The 20,059-nt window shown below is 34.3% G+C and overlaps 1 protein-coding gene across 3 annotated transcripts in view; it reads left to right on the top strand.

Moving 5' to 3' along the window:
- Positions 1-20,059, top strand: part of BMPR1B (bone morphogenetic protein receptor type 1B) — a 151,885-nt gene that overhangs the window by 86,837 nt on the left and 44,989 nt on the right. The gene's annotated exons all lie outside the window — the stretch shown is intronic.

Genomic DNA, 20,059 nt, shown 5'->3' with positions numbered 1-20,059 from the left:
GAGATGCTTTTGAACAATGCTGCTAAGGAATAGATCTAATGAGATTTGGGATGTTTTTAAAAATAAGTCAGCATTAGTGTAATATTCCTTCAGGGAGCATTTGTAATGCTCACAAGAATGTGCTGGTGTAGGGATCGGATTCCAGGCTAACCTTCAGTTGCTTTCAGTAGTTGACATAACACACACCTGTGTGTTCTCCTCCCTGACCTCAGGATTGTTTTGAAAAGCTTCTGACATCTGGGAGTGTGAAAAAGAGCAGATTTTGATTTGTTCTCTGACAAGTAGGAAAAATAAATTCTAAATGCAGTGTGTTACCTGTGTATGGTACTTGCAGTAAGGGCCTTGATTTATCTTCTGTCCTCCTCGTCAGCTGTGGAATCCAAGGTTCCATGAAAGATTAGTGTTTTTCTGGAAGCATTTTCACATGCTGGAGGTAGAAATATGTATATATATTTACAGAAAAATGTAAATAAATGTAAAATAGCACTTAGGTTGTGTTCCCTCCCCCCTCAGGAAGAGTCATTTAGAAATTATTTCTCCAAATAGTTAAATTGTTTGTGTATAGGAAGATTGCTGACAAAGAAAACTGACTTAATTCAGCTTTACCTTTTATATAGTGATAGGTAATGCTCTCCTTGATAAACATACATTTTTTCAACATGAGTATTACCGTAAATGCTGTCACTTAAGGGAATATATCTATCGAGTACCAGTAAATTTACTTCGAACTTGAACCACACTGCAATAACTTTGGTAATTGAATCAATTGGCCTTTTAAAATATGTTATAACATATATCTTTTATATTTATAGTGTAAAATAAAGTGGGATCCTGGATTGATCTTTATTAAATTCACAGATTTTTCTTCTCAAAATTAAGCTTCACTTGGTTTGGCCTCAGCAGCCTATTCCTTGCAATCTATTTAATTGAGTGGCTTCTGCTGTTTATTCTAAAATGTAGATAAATGGCTTTCAGCACACTGTTTATAGTTTAATAGTTCCTGAAGTGAGTCAACATTATCTGCTAGCGTCTACATGTCATAACTAATGATCTCTCTGCTTAGACTTTCTTGCAAGTGAAGAGACACTGAACTTAACAAAGGCAAGAGCCTGGCACAATTGGGGGTGGGTGGATTGTTTGGGATGGTGCCTATTGGATAAGACTTTCTTTGCCCCTTATTGGTATGAAATTGGAAGAGCAGTGTTACCTTTACCACAATTTTGGCATGCACAGAAGCTGTCACAAAATGTATATTCCAAAGGCTGGGGTGAAACTGTTTTAGGAAGTAGCTGTTAGAGGGGTGTGTTTTATTTCACATTCTCTATCTAATTAGTAATTAGCACAAGTTTAATACTTTTCTGGTCAGGCTAGTTGATTGGATGGTAGAGAATGGGAGTCACCAGCAAATTTTCACATTACTCTCAAGTAGCTACTGTGGTTTTAGTGACGAAAGCGAGTACTTTTTGTCTGCCGAGAAAGATGGAAAGAAGATAAATAACTTTAATTCCTAAGTAGTCATTGATTGTAAGTAGGGCCTATTCATTCTGAAAGATCATCATGCTCTTTCCTTAGGGAGAAGACAAAACAAAACAATGAACCAGTATGAGACTTTGCTTCTAGAGAGCATTAGCAGGTCTGATGACCGTAATTGTTAGAGTTGTTAGAGTTGATAAGTTGATAGAGTTGATAAGTTGATAAGTTTTACCAGTCTCCACTTATTTTCTGGGTTTTTAGGTGGAGAATAGGACATTCTGTAGGTAAACAGAAGGAACGGTTTCTTAGTAGCTGAAATACCAACTCTTACATTTTGGTAAAATATTTTGTTTGATCTCATATACTCTGTGTGAATGTGGACAACTTTCTAACTAATCTAATTAAGAGAACCACTGTCCTTTGCTCCCATCCAAGTATCACTAGTCTTGGGGAGCACTTTGGTAATTGAAATAGAACATAAGTAAGTATAGATTTCTTACCTTCTTATACTGATTCTGAACTTTAAGATCATATACCCAACTTACCAAAATATTTCAGGGCAAAAAATATAACACACATAAATACCTTATGTCGATATGATTTCAAATACAGAAACATCTGAAGAAAGGGTTTATGAGAGGAAAATATTTTTCTTATAGCATCCTTGGATTCACATTTTTTTTCTTTTTTAATTGTTTGTGTGTCATGAGACCCCATACTGGTAACTATTTGAAGGAGGAGGAAAGAAACATTTTGGCTTTAGAATATTGTGTGTGGGTATGTACATTATTAGCATAAATGAGGAGATACAAATTGGATAAGAAAATATAAAGGTAAGATCAGTAAGGATTTTCAAAGTCTGGGCCACTGAATCTACTAGGCTTTATACAATTAAAAATTAAAAATAATAAAATTGCTTTTGGAGAATGTTTTGAAAACTGAAGCCATTTGTTTATCAAAAGAAGGACAGCTTGAGCAGTATCAGGCCAGAATGTTCCGATGTGTGCCATACTCAGATTTAAGATAATGCAATCATTATAATAACATAGCCTCAGTTCAGATCTTTCCTCAGTGTTTCTGCCCAAAAGTCAACAAGATTGTCCTTCGGCAAACTTATTCCTAAAAATCAAAGCTGAGCAGATGTGGTTCAAAATCTCAGCCTTATTTTAATGGCCAATTAATTCAGAGGAAAGAAGTTTTCATCTTAAAATATCAAAAGTCTGTATGTTGCTAGTCATATACGTATCCAGGAGCCAATTCAGCCATCTTGTTTTAATTCGGATGCCCAAACCGGGTTATGGGAATAGTCAGGAGAAGGTGAATAGAACATATTGTGGCATACTACCTAAATTTTGGTCCTCCTTCAGTTGGTCTGAGAGAGTTACTGGGAACCCTAAATGCAGTATTACCTCTAACCCCAAAATCTGGTTATAAGTTATACAATTTGTCAAATTCTGATTAGAGAGAATGTTTTTATAGTCACAGGAATTTTTTTTTCTCTATTGTTCTTAACATATATCATGGGGAGTTTTTCTAATTTTTTTTTGTAAACTGCCTTGCTTAGCAGATGGTATGTAATTGATAAAAAAAATTAAAACCTTTTCTTTAATGTATATATTTAAGTTTTTTTAAAATGGATATATTTTCTTCATTTCATCTCTTTTTGTGCCTATAGATTAATTTTTTGTTTTTATTTTTTAACCATCTGCTATTAGGAAAGTGTATCTGGTGTTTTGGATAAGGTTTTAGATTATTTATTTAAAATGGCACAGATACTAGCCTGGGGGCCAGATGGTTTTGTGCTTATATAGAGTGTAAAAAGGAAATGGAGTGTAGGCATTGGTGTGAGGGAATGGTCAGCAGCCCTTTTATGACTAAAGAACAAGAACAACAACAGAAAGTAACTTCTGTTCCACGGTCCACTACTAGATTTTATGGCTCCTGAGCATCGTGGCCATTTTTTCTTCCTCTCTGTGAAATCACAGTGCTGTGTAGTCAGCCTTGTGAATGATATGTGTCTTTTAAATCAGTTTGGACTTGCTAGTCATTTTATGCTGGGTAAAATAAATATCTAACGCTGGTTTAACCATACGTGGTGAATAGGATAGTTATGTCTCAAATACAGATTTTATATAAAAAATGTTAATAAGTCAAATGATATGGTGGGTTTAATAAAAAGAAAAAATTAATGGAAATCATTTGGTTTTCAGGTTTCCCAACATTTTGAAAGGTTCCAAATTGTAAGAGGAGTTTGACTTTTAGGTTTGGTAAGCCTCTTTAAAGAAAGATTTAAAAATGTTTACATAGCTGATCAGCTGGTGAAGTTGTGCTTATTTTAAAATAAACTTAAGAATTGCACATTGAAGTACCACTCTGAGTGGCAGCAGGGTAATATCAAAAATAGATTTCTAGGTATTTTAACGTCCTGTATTTTCTGCCTTGGTTATAATCAGAGGCAGCCTTTAACCATCTGGAAATGATATATAATACACTGTGGTCAGTGACTTTTTTTCTTTTCTTTCTTTTTATTTATTTTTTTGATTCTAAGATTTCCTTTCTCTTTTACCTTTCCACTGTCATATGCCATGTATCCTGAGCATAGCTCAATGCCTGACTGGAATAATCTCTCTTGCCAGTTTATAATCAAAGGGAAGACTGAAAAAACAGCTGAGCTGTATTAGGCAACCACAGTCTGGACTGCATTTCTTAACTGGAGAATAACACATCACAGGTGCAGGATTAGTGCTGCCTACGGTGCTGGTCTTTTTAGTGGAAACCCCTAGCAATTCTGTGCCTCCTCCTCATGTCTCATCCCAGGGAACCTGGCAACGATCTATCAAGCATACAGAAATCAAAAGTGAGTAGTGGGAGAAGCTTTATGTCTTAGAGCCTGTTTTTACCCTCCAAAAATTGTTTGCAAGGCCAGTGAAGCCCATTTCAGCACAAGAAAAGATGATAAAACTTAATCTTTCTTGGCATAGAGGGTGGAATAGAGCAGTTCGGGGGTTCAAAAACTTTCTGCGCAAAAATCACATGTCAGGAAAATGCAGTTCAGCTTAGCCCTCCCAGGAGTCTATAATTTAGCTTACTTTTAACTACGGAAACTTTTACATGTGTTTTGTGCTGTATATGTGTTGGAGTGGGTGTCTGTGTGTTTACCCTGACACATTTTCCAACACTGTCCTGCTTAGAATCAAGTGTTGGGGCTGTGTAAAGTCCTTGTAGTGTAATTTAATTGTTCGTAGCTTTGACACTGGGAATTCTTCTGTTCTCTCTGACATGTAACTCTAAATTCGTAGGTTTTAAAAGCCAAGGTTGCTTTCTTCCAAACAGGGTTTTTGAAAAATGCCAAAACTCTGTTCAAAGTATTAATTATGCATTTAAATATTAGTACACATGAATGTTTTGAAAGTGTAGTTACTAAGTCGCTTACTTTTGATCAAGAATGATACAAATTCTTTTTAGCAAGGTAGACACTCAGAAAGGAAGACAAAGATATTTTAGTACTTCATGTCAGTTTTGGCGTCTGTCTCAGAAGACATTGTTAAGAAGCATAAAGCATAAATGTAAACGAAGCAATGTAGATGACACTGCAGCGTGTGAACAGTTGTTTCTTCACAGTTTTACCCTTAAAACTAGGAGTGCTTTCTAGTATTCAGATTTTAATACATTTTGTTGTTGGTACCATCATTCCATATTGTCTCACGAGAGATAAACCTTTAAAGTTACTGGTGATGAGTAGTTGGTAATAGTGCATTCTAAGTTGAGATTTAAAAATATAAACATGTGTGGTCTCTATGTTTTATGCCTCAAATAGTTAAACATTTGAAATAGTGACATGTCTGTATTTTTAGGTCAATATGCCCCTTAACTAAGGTATTCTTTAACAATTATCCAATTAGAGGTTACAGAAAGGATTAGAAACTAAGAGATCCTAAGTGCTTTCCAGGTTTTTTCCCTTTGGGGAAAAAGAATAGCATGAACCCACGTGGTGATTTGGTTTCTGCTCTGTCTGCCTTCATTGTGACTTTTCTTCTTTACCTGTAGGAGTTATGTTCCAAGTAGTTTTACCTGTCAAGCTGTCTTGGGAGCGCTTGTGAGGAGTAAGTTTGGGTGTGGTGGCAAGTTGAACATCGGCTTTGATTAGCCTCCGAATTCTGTGGAACAGAGCATTGGCAGGAGTCACTGAATAAAACCATAACTCCTGGTTATCTGCCAAGTCCAAGTTGTCTCTCTAACATTTTACTGCCATGGGGACTGTGATTCAGTTTCTTTGCCAACAATATGGCTTTAAACGGGGATAAAATACACAGACACTTTTAATTTTTAAACCATCCTATCAGTTGTGATTATGCTATTTTATGGATAGAGATTACTTGATTTTAAATTATTTTTAAACATAGTAGTTACTTGCTTGTCAAGTTCATTACTTCTTGTATTGATACTTTCATTAAGATACCTTTAACCACATTATAGTTTTGAGTATTTTCAAAGATTTTTAATTTATTTGAACATGTTGCTTGAGTTTCTCTAAATTCAAAAGCATATTAAGACCTCAGGGAAAGGCCAGCTGCTGTCTTACCTTTAGAGGGTATACCTGTGATGTCCAAAGAACTGTATTCAATCATAATCACTTGTGTTTACTCAGGCTCATAGCTCTGCATTTGTTACCTACCAAATAAATAAATATAAATGTATATGTTGTCTGTTCAAATTTATGTGATGTTTAATCCTTTTATGATTTGCTCGAGTCATAATCTAGCATCCCATAAAATAAAAAAACTTGAATGATTGAAGCTTTCACTTTTTATCCAGATGTTTTGGGATCTCTTGGCAGGGCTTTTATGATGTAAAATGTTGAAAACATGATTATCCTACAGAGCCTGAGGGATGTGGTAATGTGGATGTGTGAGTGTGGTGAAAAGAGATGCAATTGCCAATAAATGGAAACATGTAGAGATATTCTATGATAGAAGCCCTCGTTTCTGTAGAGAGCCAGCACATCTCTAACATTTCTAAACTAATGTGTTTTCTTAACCTACTCAATAGTGTCAACAATAAACCACAGAAATGAAAACCTGTCAGTGTCCCTGGTTTCGGTGCTTCTATTTTCTGTAAAAGATATTGGTTCATTACTGCCACCCATAGTCCTCTTCCCTCCTGTGCACCCCTACCTAGGACTGACTTATATTTGACAATTATACGTGGCATTATGACATCCATTTGATTGTTTGCATATACTGATTTTGGTTTTCCATATGTGGTTGATTTGTCTCATCATGTTCCACGTGTAGTTGATTTGTCTCACCAGCAAGATTGTTATTTTATTGGGGGCACTTCAAGTGGTCTGGGCCATTGTGTTTTGTGAATGGAATGGATTTAATGATTAGTTGCTAAATAAATTAATGCACAATAAGAAAAAAATTAAGAACAATGTATAAGTTGGCTTTGCACAAATTTTCAATGTTTCTTAAACCCCAAACTCTGTATTTTATAGACTTTTTTGCTCACAGTGATGAAACTAGAAAGAAAGAGAAACTAAAAGTAAGTAAAATGAAGCAGAAGAAAGGGGAATTGAAGAGGGATAGAGAGTTGAGAGAAAGAGGCTGGGGAGAGAAGAAAAAGAAAAATAGGAAATAGAGGAATGTAGAAGATGAAGGGGTAGGGAAAAGGAACGAAAAAACTGAGACAGGGAAAGAAAAATCTGAAGAATGAACACACAAAAATTGAATCGTAAGCTTAAGCAGCACAGCAAATGACAGTGATTACTAATATAACTCTTTCTACTTGCAAGGAACTATGACAGATCTTTGCTTGGAATCTCCTCCAGTCCTCACAGCAAACCAGTGAGTGCCGGTGCTCTCTGCATCTTGTGTAAGGAAGGTGAAGTGATTTGCAAAGGGCCCAGAGCAAGGGAATAGTGGAGCTGGGGCTTGAACTATTTTGTCTGTTTTAGCCTCTGTCTTGGTCAAGTGTGTGTCCACTGCATGGTGACCATACCTGATATGGTTTCTCATCTGACATTTTGCTCCCCACCCATCACCCCCCAGCATGCCCAGGAATTTACCACAGAATCTTACCTTTGTCCCTTTGTCCTCTGACTTCTGAGACTCTTGAAGGAGAAAGATTCATTTACAGGTAACATTATAGTTAGTAAGAGAAGTCTACTCTCCCCTTAAACTATATGTGATTTCGCTTCGGCATTTTTGAATCAGACTCGTATTTGTATTTTGTTACTTTTTAAGAATTAACATACTCCAATTTTTTATTAATGACTGGGTTTCTTGGTTCATATATTTTTTTTTCTAAATTTTTTTTTGCAAACAACTTAGAAAACTTATCTGAAAATGGCTTCATATAATAAAAGGGAGTTAGGCAATGAGAATTGAGATTGGGCCTTTTAACTCAATAAACTTACTAGACAATAAATTAAATCACTGAACTGAGTTAAAGGATTCAAGGTTTAAATGATGAAAATAATTTAGTTATTTAAACACATTGTTTGAGATCACCAGAAGTTATTTTAAAGATTAATATTGTTTTTAAGCTCTGATTCAAGATTTATTCCTATGTACCATAAGCCTTTGTTTTAACCAATGTATTTAAATCAGTTTTGTTTGAGAAAGGGAATGGGCATTGGGTTATGTTATTTATTATCATAACAGCGTGGATAGGAGTAGGATAGATCCTTCCCAAAGCACTGCTCACCAGTTTAGTACTTTTAAATGTTTCTTCATTAATCTTTTTGTCCAAGATACTTAAAGTATAAACTTGTGTGATAGGAATTTCAATTTCTCTTCTTGCTCCTGCCTGCCCTCTGGTGAAGATGGGGTAGAACAGTGATGACACTTGAAACTTTGTTAATTTTTGAGATATTTAGAGAACTTAAAAAAAAAATGAGGAAAGGGGAAAGATTACTAGTAGATCCTGTGGCACAAAATAATCATATGTCATCTTTCAAGGAATTTTGAAGAGTCAAATCCATTTCTCATTGTGTTGTGTATTACAATGTAAGTTTCCTTGATTAGAGACCTCTATTATTTATAGATTGTTTTGTGTTTTAATGTGACAGTGAATTCTGATATTCTCTTCACTGTGAGGTATGAAACAGTTTTTTATATCACAAAACTTAAAATGTTTTATTTATTCTGTTTTTGAAGTGATAAGAATGTTACTGAGAAAAACTTTTAAACCAAATATAGCTAAAATATACTTCAGGATATAATGGGTGAATATGGAAGTTAAAATTTATCTGTTGGAGACCTGTACTGTTGTAAATTCTTTTTTTTATATATATTTACTTTTGTTCTGTGTTTTCTGAATTTTTGTAAAAATCTTATTTTGTTTTTCTGTAAAAATCAGGAAGAGTACACAGTAATTTAAAATAATATAGAAATATTATTAAAATAAATGAATTATTAAGCATATAGATAAAAAATCAGTTATTGTGAGGTTTTATACCAAGCTACTAGCTAATAATTGTCCACTGGTCCCAAACAAATACTTTAAAGAAACTCTTTATAACACTGCCTTATTTGCTAAATTATGCAAGAAGAGATGCCACAGAAAACTTGTATTTAAGTATATACAAGTATACAAATAACTGAAAACATGTATATAACTGGAACATACATCCAAGTAAAGATATTCAAGATATTCAATAAAGATAACTTCCTATTTAAACTTCGTGATTGAATGGAAGTCACATACTATTGCATGATAATCATTAGGTTATTTCATGAAATTTGATTAATTTGCCTAAAAAGTCTATAAATCTCTTAGGTATGAAAATCATAAGGAATATAAATACAATCTAGTTGCAATTCATTAAAAACACACAAATGAGCAAACATATGTCTTGAAGTCATCTTGTGGTTCATTTGTTCATTTGTTCATTTGTTCCCTAATGATCCTCTAAAAAAATGAAAACTAATTTTAGATTGGCTTCCACAACCCTGTTTTTTATTATCAGGGTAATTTAGATAATTAACTATTTGTGTTAACTATAATGTAACCAGCTATGCCAGGTGGACAGTATTTGAACTGTCTGGATTCACACTGCTAAGTTAAAGATTATTATTAGAGAGACGGTGGGGGGAGGGATGAATGGGGTAGGAGGGAGAAAGGAAAGTGAAAAATGGAATGTGCTTCTAAAGAGTGATTTACTCAGTGAAGTATTCTAAGAAATTTCTAGAAGTTAGACTTTTTCCATTTTTCCCCTTACATTCTTCTGTCAGGTTTATTTATAATTCAGTTACTAGAATTAGAATTAGAATTAGAATTAGAACTAGAATTAATTAGAAGCTCTTAACTATTTAGCTTTCCTTAGTAGAAGATTTTTTTATACAGATTTAACCTGTTGATTTAGAAAATATGATGTACTAAGTTATATTTAATGTTTCTTTAGTAGTTATTTTTCAATTGCTTTCAATGATTATCTTTTATATAAAATTTAATACAAAATCAAGTAAAATGAAGATCTAATTAATAAAGAATCTTACATTATTTGAATGAGCTGAATAATCAAACCTTTTTATCTCTTGAAGTCTGCCTTTCTCCTGTTTCAAATGGAGGGATACTAGAAATCTAATAAATATAATGACATGTAAAAAATACAATTTGACAATTGTCTTAATCAGACATCTCATATTTAGGATAAATCTGCATGATTGCTATTCTCTTGTTTATCTGGATGTTCACATTTATCATCATTATGTACCTTTGTCTTTTCTTCTAATTCTTATTTCAACATCATTATTATCTGGCTAAATTCATGCTTTTATAAAATCATTATTCTTTGTATATTCATGTAATTATGCTTTTTATGTCTTAGTTGATGCATTCTGTCTTCTCTTTGTTCCAAAATGCCTGGCTTATGTTTGTGAGGCTGGCTTAATTTTGCAGAAATTGAGTATGGTTTTATATGAAAGTTACTTTTTACAGATAAATCCCTTTTCATAATGATAACAGTCGACAAAATAGTCCAGTTTCTTATTGTCCCTTTTTCTCAAATGGGAACTGGCTATTAAGAAGATCTTAATCAGTAATAAAGAGCCCTCCCAACAAATAGAAGTCCAGGGCTAGATAACTTCACTGATGAATTCTGCCAAACAATCAAAGAAGAATGAATACCAATTCTTCCAAACTCTTCCAAAAAACAGAATAGGAAGGAGTACATTCAAACTCATTTTATGAGGCCTGCAGTACTGTGGTACTGAAACCAGACAAGGATGCGACAAGAAAAGAAAATTATGAACCAATATCCCAGATGAACACAGATGCAAAATTCTCAGCAAAGTATTTGCAAACTGAATACAACAGTACATTAAAAGGCTCATTCACCATGATCAAGTGGAATTTATTCCAGGGGTACATGGATGGCTAAACATCTGCAAATTAAAAAATGTGATATACCACATTTAAAAATGAATAATAAATCACACCAGTCAGAATGGCTAAAATTAACAAGTCCAGAAATGACAGATGCTGGCGAGGATGCGGAGAAAGGGGAACCCTCCTACACTGTTGGTGGGAATGCAAGCTGGTGCAACCACTCTGGAAAACAGCATGGAGGTTCCTCAAAATGTTGAAAATAGAACTACCCTATGACCCAGCAATTGCACTGCTGGGTATTTACCCTAAAGATACAAACGTAGTGATCCGAAGGGGCACGTGCACCCGAATGTTTATAGCAGCAATGTCTACAATAGCCAAACTATGGAAAGAACCTAGATGTCCATCAACAGACGAATGGATAAAGAAGATGTGGTATATATATATACAATGGAATACTATGCAGCCATCAAAAGAAATGAAATCTTGCCATTTGCGACAACGTGGATGGAACTAGAGGGTATCATGCTTAGCGAAATAAGTCAATCAGAGAAAGACAACTATCATATGATCTCCCTGATATGAGGGAGAGGAGATGCAACATGGGGGGTTAATGTGGTAGGAGAAGAGTAAATGAAACAAGTTGGGATTGGGAGGGAGACAAACCATAAGTGACTCTTAATCTCACAAAACAAACTGAGGGTTGCTGGGCAGAGGGGGGTTGGGGGGGGTTATGGACATTGGGTAGGGTATGTGCTATAGTGAGTGCTGTGAAGTTTGTAAACGTGGAGATTCACAGACCTGTACCCCTGGGGGAAAAATATATATATATATATATATGTTTATAAAAAAAAATAAAAATTAAAAAAAAATGAATAATAAAAAATCATATGATCAACACAATAGATACAGAAAAAACATTTGACAGAAATCAACATCAGTTTATAATAAAAAACTCTTGACAAAGAAGGTATAGAGGGAACTCACATCAAAAAATAATAAAGACCGGGGCGCCTGGGTGGCTCAGTGGGTTAAAGCCTCTGCCTTTGTCTCCGGACATGATCCCGGAGTCCTGGGGTGGAGCCCCCGCAGGGCTCTCTGCTCAGCAGGGAGCCTGCTTCCTCCTCTGTTTCTCTCTGCCTGCCTCTCTGCCTGCTTGTGATCTTTATCTGTCAAATAAATAAATAAATAAGCTTAAATATATAAGAAGCCCACAGCTAACATTATATTCAGTAGTGAAAAGCTGATAGCCTTTCTTCTAAAAGCAGGATTAAGACAAGGATGCCCACTCTCACCACTTCTATTCAACATAGTATTGGAAATCCTAGAGCACTTATAAGAAAAAGAAACAAAAGAGATCCAAATTGGAAAGGAAAAAGTAAAGATGTCACAGTTTACAGATGCAAAGGACTTCACCAAAAAACAGTAGAACTAGTAAATGAATTCCAGTGAAGTTACAGTATATAAAATCAATATATAGTAATCTGTTGCGTTTCTATACACTAGTAATGAAATAACAAAAAGAAAAAATAAAATAGTCTCACTTACAAAGGCATCAAAAAGAATAAGATACCTAGGAATAAATTTAACCAAGGAGATGAAAGATCTATACACTAAAAAACTACAAGTCATTGGATGAAAGAATTGACACAAATAAAGGGAAAAATATCTCATGCTCACAAGTTGTAAGATTTAATATTGTTAAAATGTTCATACTACCCAAAGCAATCTACAGATTCAGTGCAATGCCCATCAAAATTCCAGTGGCATACAATTCTAAATAATGTTTATGAAGCCATGAAAGACATCAAATAGCCAAAGCAATCTTGAGAAAGAACAAAGCTGGAGGCATCATGCTCCCTGATTTCAAACTATAGTCGATCCTTTAACAATGTGGGTTTTAGGGGTGCTTATCCCCCATGCAGTAAAAAATTCATTTATAACCTTTTATTTCCCTAAACTAGTAGCCTACTGTTGACTGGAAACCTTACCAAAAACATAAACAATTGATTAACACATATTTGTATGTTATAGGTATTATATACTATATTCTTAAAGTAAGCTAGAAAAAAGAAAATGTCATTTAAAAAAATCATAAGACAAAATACATTTACAGTACTGTACTGTATTGAAAAAACCTACCTATAAAATCTGCACATTTCACACCAGTGTTTTTCACGGGTCAACTATATATTATAAGACTAGTAATCAAAAACAGTATGGTATTGGCATAAAAACAGATACATTGATAGAACAGAAAACCTAAAAATAAACCCCTGCATACATGGTCAATTAACTTGGCACAAAAGAACCAAGAATATATAAGTAGGAAAAACAGTTTCTTCAGTTAATGTTGTTGGGAAAACTCAACCAATCTTAGACCATACACAAAAATTAACTCAAAATGGATTAAAACCTTGATTTTAAGACTTATAACCATAAAACTCATGGAGGAAAACATAGGCATAGGCTCCTTGATATTAGTCTTGGTGATGATTTGTTGGATCTGACCCCAAAAGCAAAGGCAAACTAAAGCAAAAAAAAAAAAAAAACAAGAAAGAAAGAAACAATCAAACAAGTGGTACTATATCTCAAACTGAAAAGCTTCTGCACACAATAGGAAATCATTGACAAAATAAAAAAGGCAACCTACTAAGTGGGAGAAAATAGTTGCAGATCATATATCTGATAAGGGATTAATATCCAGAATATATGAAGAACTTGCACAACTCAGTAGTTAAAAAAAAAAAAAAAAAAGATTTGAAAATGGGCAGCAGGTCTGAATTGATGCTTTTCCAAAGAAGACATACAGATGCCAAACAAGAACATGGAAAGATGCTCAACTTTATTAATCATCAGGGAAATACAACTCAAGATGAGATTTTATATATTTATAACTGTTAGAATCGTTATTATCAAAGAAACAAACAATGTACAAATGCTGGCAAGGATGTGGGGAAAAGGGAACCCTTGAGCCCTACTGTTGGGAGTCTAAATTGGTGCAACTGCTATGGAAAACAGTACGGAGGGTTCTCAAAAAATTAAAAAAAAAAAAACCCTACCATATGTCCAGCAATTTCACTTCTGGATATTCATCCAAAGAAAAAGGAAAATACTTAACTTGAAAAGATATATACACCCTATCATCATTGCTGTATTATTTACAATAGCCAAGATACGGAAACAACCTAAGTGTCCATCAGTGGATGAATGGATAAAAAAATGTTGTATATAAGTAGACACTGAAATACTATTCAGTCATAAAAAGAAGGAAGTCTTGCCATTTGTGGCAGCATGGATGGACCTTGAGGCCATTATGTTAAGTGAAATAAGACAGAGAAAGACAAATACCAGATGGTCTCACTTATATGGGGAGGCTTACAAAACAATACAAAACAAAGAAGTCAAGCTCATTGATAAGACAGATTGGTTGTTGCTAGAGGCAAGGGATGGGAGTAAGTGAAATGGGTGAAGAGAGTCAAAAGGTACAAACTTCCACTTATAAATAATTCATGGGAATTTAATGTGCAGCATGGCACTGTGTAATATTGTAATATAGTTAATATGTAATACACCTAACAATACCATATTGCATATTTAAAAATTGCTAAGAGAGACCTTAAAAATTCTCATCATAAAAAAAAACAATGCATGGTAATGGATGTTAATTGGGCTTAGTGTGATGATGATCTTTTGTAATATACACACATGTTCAATCATCATGTTGTACACCTGGAACTTATATAATGTTGAACGTCAGTTATATCTCAACAAAAAAAAGAGGTCACAATTTTTCTTTTTAATAGATCCTTAGATTTTAAGATAAATCTAATAAGATTATCCTACTAATCATTTAATCATTCTGCTGCTACTGCTTCTCTTCCCCCTTGTCTTCTGTTAACCTCCAAATTATCACTCAATTATTTTATCTCACAACTAGAAATATTAATTATGCGATAATGAATTTCATTTCACAGGGAGTTAAACACATATAGATTAATTGACTCCTAAGTAGCAGTTGAAGACTTTTACATAAATTACTCTCTTGATTTGATTATTTTGGCGAAAGCAAGTGAAGAAGTCTCCAATTGTCTCATTTGCATTTAACCATTCATTTCTTTAATGATGCTAATTAAAGAAATCATTTTATCATCCTCAGCACTTTTACTTGTACAGGTTACATTGTATGAATGCAACCTAATATGCTTATTCAGGATCTTATCTGTTAACTTGCTTTATAGAAATAGTGTCTCTATTATGAGCCAGCAATATTTTTTTCTCTTTTTCTTTTTCTTTTTTTTTTTGTTCCTGAGGAATGTGTTTCTGGTAAAATGATATACATTCTGACTACATGTTAGTGTTAAGTATTTTAGAAAGATGATGCAGCCCTACCTCATCTTTACAATTTTTAAAGAAGGTATGGTTTTTAACTGATTTGTCTAGTGTTTGAGACCAGGAATTGACAGAAACTTGCTTGGAGCTAGCAGACTCAGATATCTTTCCAACTGAAGTAGTTAACTTAGAATGTTCTACAGAATACCTCAAAATAGATTGTTGGTAAATTGCAATATAGATTGAGGCACACACACATACAAACACATAAAATACGGTAAACCATAGTGGATTCAGGGTCACTACCAAGCCAATGATCATTGGTTCGGTGGTGTATCCCATAATGAAGATTATTTAGGGAAGTTTCTTCTTCCTTGCTGGATTTTCTTTTTAGATTGCCTGAGTTTTCCTTGTTCACTGATGTTCTTTATTCCCCATCAGGCTATGAGACTAATTACTTCCTTGTTTTGAACTGAGAAGCAGTTTGCAAATACATTTAAATAGCTCCAGCTACTATCTAGAGCTACTCCATGGATCCAGTCTGATGTAGAAACACAAATCATGGTCCTTTTAAATACAAGCTATGAAAAATTTCATGATGCAAAATATGAAAATTTCATGATGCAAAATTCAGTAGTCCTTGACAGAGGTAATTAAATTTTTTTTTTAAAGATTTTATTTATTTATTTGACAGACGGAGATCACAAGTAGACAGAGAGGCAGGCAGAGAGAGAGGAAGGGAAACAGGCTCTGCGCTGAGCAGAGAGCCCGATGCGGGGCTCGATCCCAGGACCCTGGGATCATGACCTGAGCCGAAGGCAGAGGCTTCAACCCACTGAGCCACCCAGGCGCCCCGAGGTAATTAAATTTTCCACAAGAACTAAGATCTTCCTACATTTCATCAATATACACATATATATGAATCATTCATTTTTTTCACACACACACAGACTACAGAGGATTCATCATATGAGATATATTATTTCAAAACTTGATAATTTTTGTTTTAATATAAAGAGGCTGGCTTATTTTTTCTTAAAGTATCCTTCCAACTTCTTCTGTTTAGTAACGAATGCACCTGTTCTTTTTACATTTGTTCTTTTGGTATTTTTTCTCCATTTCTCTAAGCAAATAATTGTATGGCTACCTCTTGATTATTCAATTTTAGGCATTACCTTTGACTTTCCACTTTTGAAGCTTTACCACTTTCTCCCACTATATACATATTTCCATCCCCTATGCTATATGTCTAGAAGTTAAAATGTTATTTGTTTCCTTAGTTTCCTATATTTCCATCACAAATTAATTTCCTAACTCTTGATCAGTTTAAATTTAAAACACCTGAGTTATTGTATTAATTTTAACTTCTTAGATTTCTTCTCCCAGAATTTTTGGACCTGCCTTCAGTCAGGCCTGATGTTCCTTCGGTCCAGTCACAGTTTTCATCTTACCAACCACCTTTACCATTGTCTTGGAGAGTATGCTTTTCCTTGCGCTTGGGTTGGATCTCCCATAGCAGAAACTCCTTTCTTCTGTCTTCTTGTTTACACATTCATTTGGAGAGAGCCTCTCTTCCAGTAGCTTCCTGAGAGAGGTGTATGAGAGGTAAATTTTTGACACCTTGAAAATCTTCAGTTTTTTTTCATATCATTTTTGATCTGTAATTTACTCAAGTATTGATTTCTGGATTTGAAATATTTTCTTTTCACAATTTTGAAGACATTACTCTATTTTATTCTACTTTCCAGTTTTGCTGTAGAAAATTCAGTGCTACCCTTACTTTTAATCTCTTTTATCTTTTATATACATAAAATATATGTTATATAAGATCTCCCTTTGTCTGTCATGTTATATATTTTACAACATACCTTGGTGTGTCAGTCTGTTCATATACTCTATGAATCCTTTCAAACTAGAAAACCATGATTTTCAGTTATGGAAATGGTACACAGTTTATTTATTTGATGATTTTCCCCCTCTATTTTCTCAGGTCTCTCTTTCTGGAGATATTATTATTACTCACATTTTGAATTTCCTAGATTGATGCTCTAATTTATTAATTTACTGAACTCTTCGATCTCTGTGTTTAGACCTACAGTGTGGGAGATTATCTCAACTCACCTATTGGGATTTTAATTTATGCAATCATATTTTTAGAGTTCCTTATTTGTTACTCCCTTTTGGTAGCAAAACGTTCTTGTTTCGTTTATGTATTTTTTTTTAATGAGAATGACAGTATTAATTGTAGTTTTTTAAAGTTTTTTCCCCATTGTATGTTTTTTTCCAAGTAGGTTTCTTTTGTGTATGTGGTTTCTTCTCAATATTTGGTATTTGAGGTTTTCTTCATATATCTAGTGACCCTGAATTAGTGGCTTGTGCATAAGAGAATGGATCACTATAAGATCTGATTAGAAGTTCCTTTCATTGGGTAGATCTTGTCACCAATGGGCCTTACCATATAATATTGCAGGGCTGTTTGCTGAGAAATCTCGAATATCTCTGTCTTTGGATATTTTGTTTGTCCTTGACCTGGTCAAATTCCCGAGTAAAGAAGAGATAAGCCAGGCTGTATCAAGTTCTGGAAGCCATGTAGAGGGAGAGGACAGGAGGAGTTGACAGCCAGTGTAGATGGTCACTGAATGTTTACAGTAAGATGGTACCCCTTGCCCTCCCCTGTGCTTAGTTTTCTACAGCCCTTCACCTTGATGGTAAAAGAGGAATTCATAAGGAAGGCATCTCAGTGATAAGTATAACAGATTTACTCTTTCAGTCTTCTGCGGGGATGCAGGGGAAGGGAGGGTGGAAATGATGTTACCAGTCTTTGGGGATGAGAGAGGGCAGATGAACTATACTTCTCAAAGCCACTTCTGGTACCACTCTGGGGTGTTTTTGGAGTTAAGTGGTAAAATGGGTTTGCTTTTTGGCTTTTCTCCACCTTTGGACTAGGAGACAGCATCTTTGCTTAGTTAAATCAGTTAACTGCTTTCCTTCTGCTTACCTGGTTTTTATTGATCTCTTTTATATTGTAGGTTCTTTTTTTAAGGCTTTTTTCCTGTTATTCTAGTGGGATTCATAATTAAAATACTTTTTAATCTACTTTTCCAACAAAAAATATGTTTTAATATTTTTCTTGCCAATAACTGTATTTCCACGCCAACATTTTAATGACTACATAGGAATCTCTTTTTAGAGCTCTGACCTGTCCACTATTGTAAACGTGGGTTGTTAGAAGCAATATTGCAAAGGACTTCCTTCTAGCTAGAATTTATATCAGTCTTTAATTAAATTTAAAATGTAAAAAAATTATGAATCCTTTCTTAAAGTATTTTTACTAAAAGACATCTTATTTTCGATATTAAGAAGATGTTTCCTTTTCTAACAGAGACCTTTCAGTATAAACATTCCATTTAACCACTTTTCCCACCAGATGGGAAATCCTGTGTATCTTCAGTTTATCCTACATACGCAGGCTGTGCCTGGAACAGGAAAGGCACCCGATATATATTTGCTAATGAGACATATGCATAATAAATGAATTTTAATTATTTTGTTTTAAAACTTCAAAGTGAAGGGGTCTGGTATGAAGGAAGCAGGATGTAATAAATTTTAAATAACTTATTTTCATCACTTTGAGTTACTTCGAGGTTATTCAGGTCATAAAGTTAGTGAGACTGAGAACCAGCTTTAAAAAGAAGGAAGCCAGCATGGCAGGGTGACATACAGGTATACCAACGCCCTCTGCACCTGGATGGCAAGCAGTGCTGAGGTGTTTATGCAGGCAAACTTGTAACAAATGGCTTTAAATACAAGATACATGTAATATGTTTACTTTGGAATTTAAGGATGAGCCTCCTATTGTGTAGAGGTAACATATATCTATTGCAATGAATTATATGGTTGGATTAAATAAATAATATTAGCTTAATCTAGTCCAGAGTTTCTCAAAGTGGAGTCTGCACATGATATGTCTCAGAATCTCATGGGATCTTGAACATTCACTTTCCTTGGCTTGCCTGAAACCTATGGAATCAGAATCACTGTGAGTGGCCCGGGATTCTCCTCTAACAAACTCTGCCTGTGCGCATGACAATCTACATGTCTTCGCTAGACTAAAATTTAAGAAACTTTGAGAGAGTTAGGTACATGTCTTATATAAATTTGAGCAATCTAATGAATTAAGAATTAATGATTGGGGATATTCTGGTGAAAGGTTTTAATACATTTTATTGTTTTCCCCTTCAATTATTACTTCTTAGGAATTTGCAAAAGTAGCTTACCATACAGAAAGTCAGGAAAAATTATATATATATTTTTTAAACTTCTCCATTCTCTGATGTGACCAGTGGCTAGAGGCATTAATTTGCGGTTTAAGAAATGAATGTGTGCACACTGCATAATGCATCTATTGAGTATATTGCATCTTTGGCCTAGAATTTCTGTTTTTTAACCCAATATATTTTAGATAATATTTTTGTTGAGATTTGTTTTAATTGTAGGCAAGTTCTATGTGTTGTGAGAGAGATGGGTAAATCAAACATTGCTTGGGTTGACAATTTAAGCAGTGACATAGCATGTATGAGAACTCCTGCCACAATGTCTGGAACATAATAGGTATCAGTTAATGCACATCCCTCTTGTGAGCATCATTACTTTCCAAAAGTGGTGGTAGAGAGGGAAAGTATAAAAACCACCTCAGTGGTAGTTCACCCTATATGAATGAAATCTTTCTATTTAAAATGTAAAAAACTTAGATCTTTCTAATAATATTAGCTAACATCTATCAAATATTACTATGTAACATATGCATCCGAAGCCGTTGACGTGAAGTAGGTGCTTATAATTATCTCTGCTTTAATGATAAGTGAAGCACAATAAGATTATATTATAAAGTTAACCAAGGTCAACCAACTGGTAAATAGTA

The sequence above is a fragment of the Lontra canadensis genome, unplaced genomic scaffold (assembly GCF_010015895.1).
Source record: "Lontra canadensis isolate GAN:19392208 unplaced genomic scaffold, GSC_riverotter_1.0 scaffold1, whole genome shotgun sequence".
Lineage (NCBI taxonomy): Eukaryota > Metazoa > Chordata > Mammalia > Carnivora > Mustelidae > Lontra > Lontra canadensis.
Note: the sequence above shows the minus strand (reverse complement) of the source record. Positions and strands in the feature narration are given on the sequence as shown.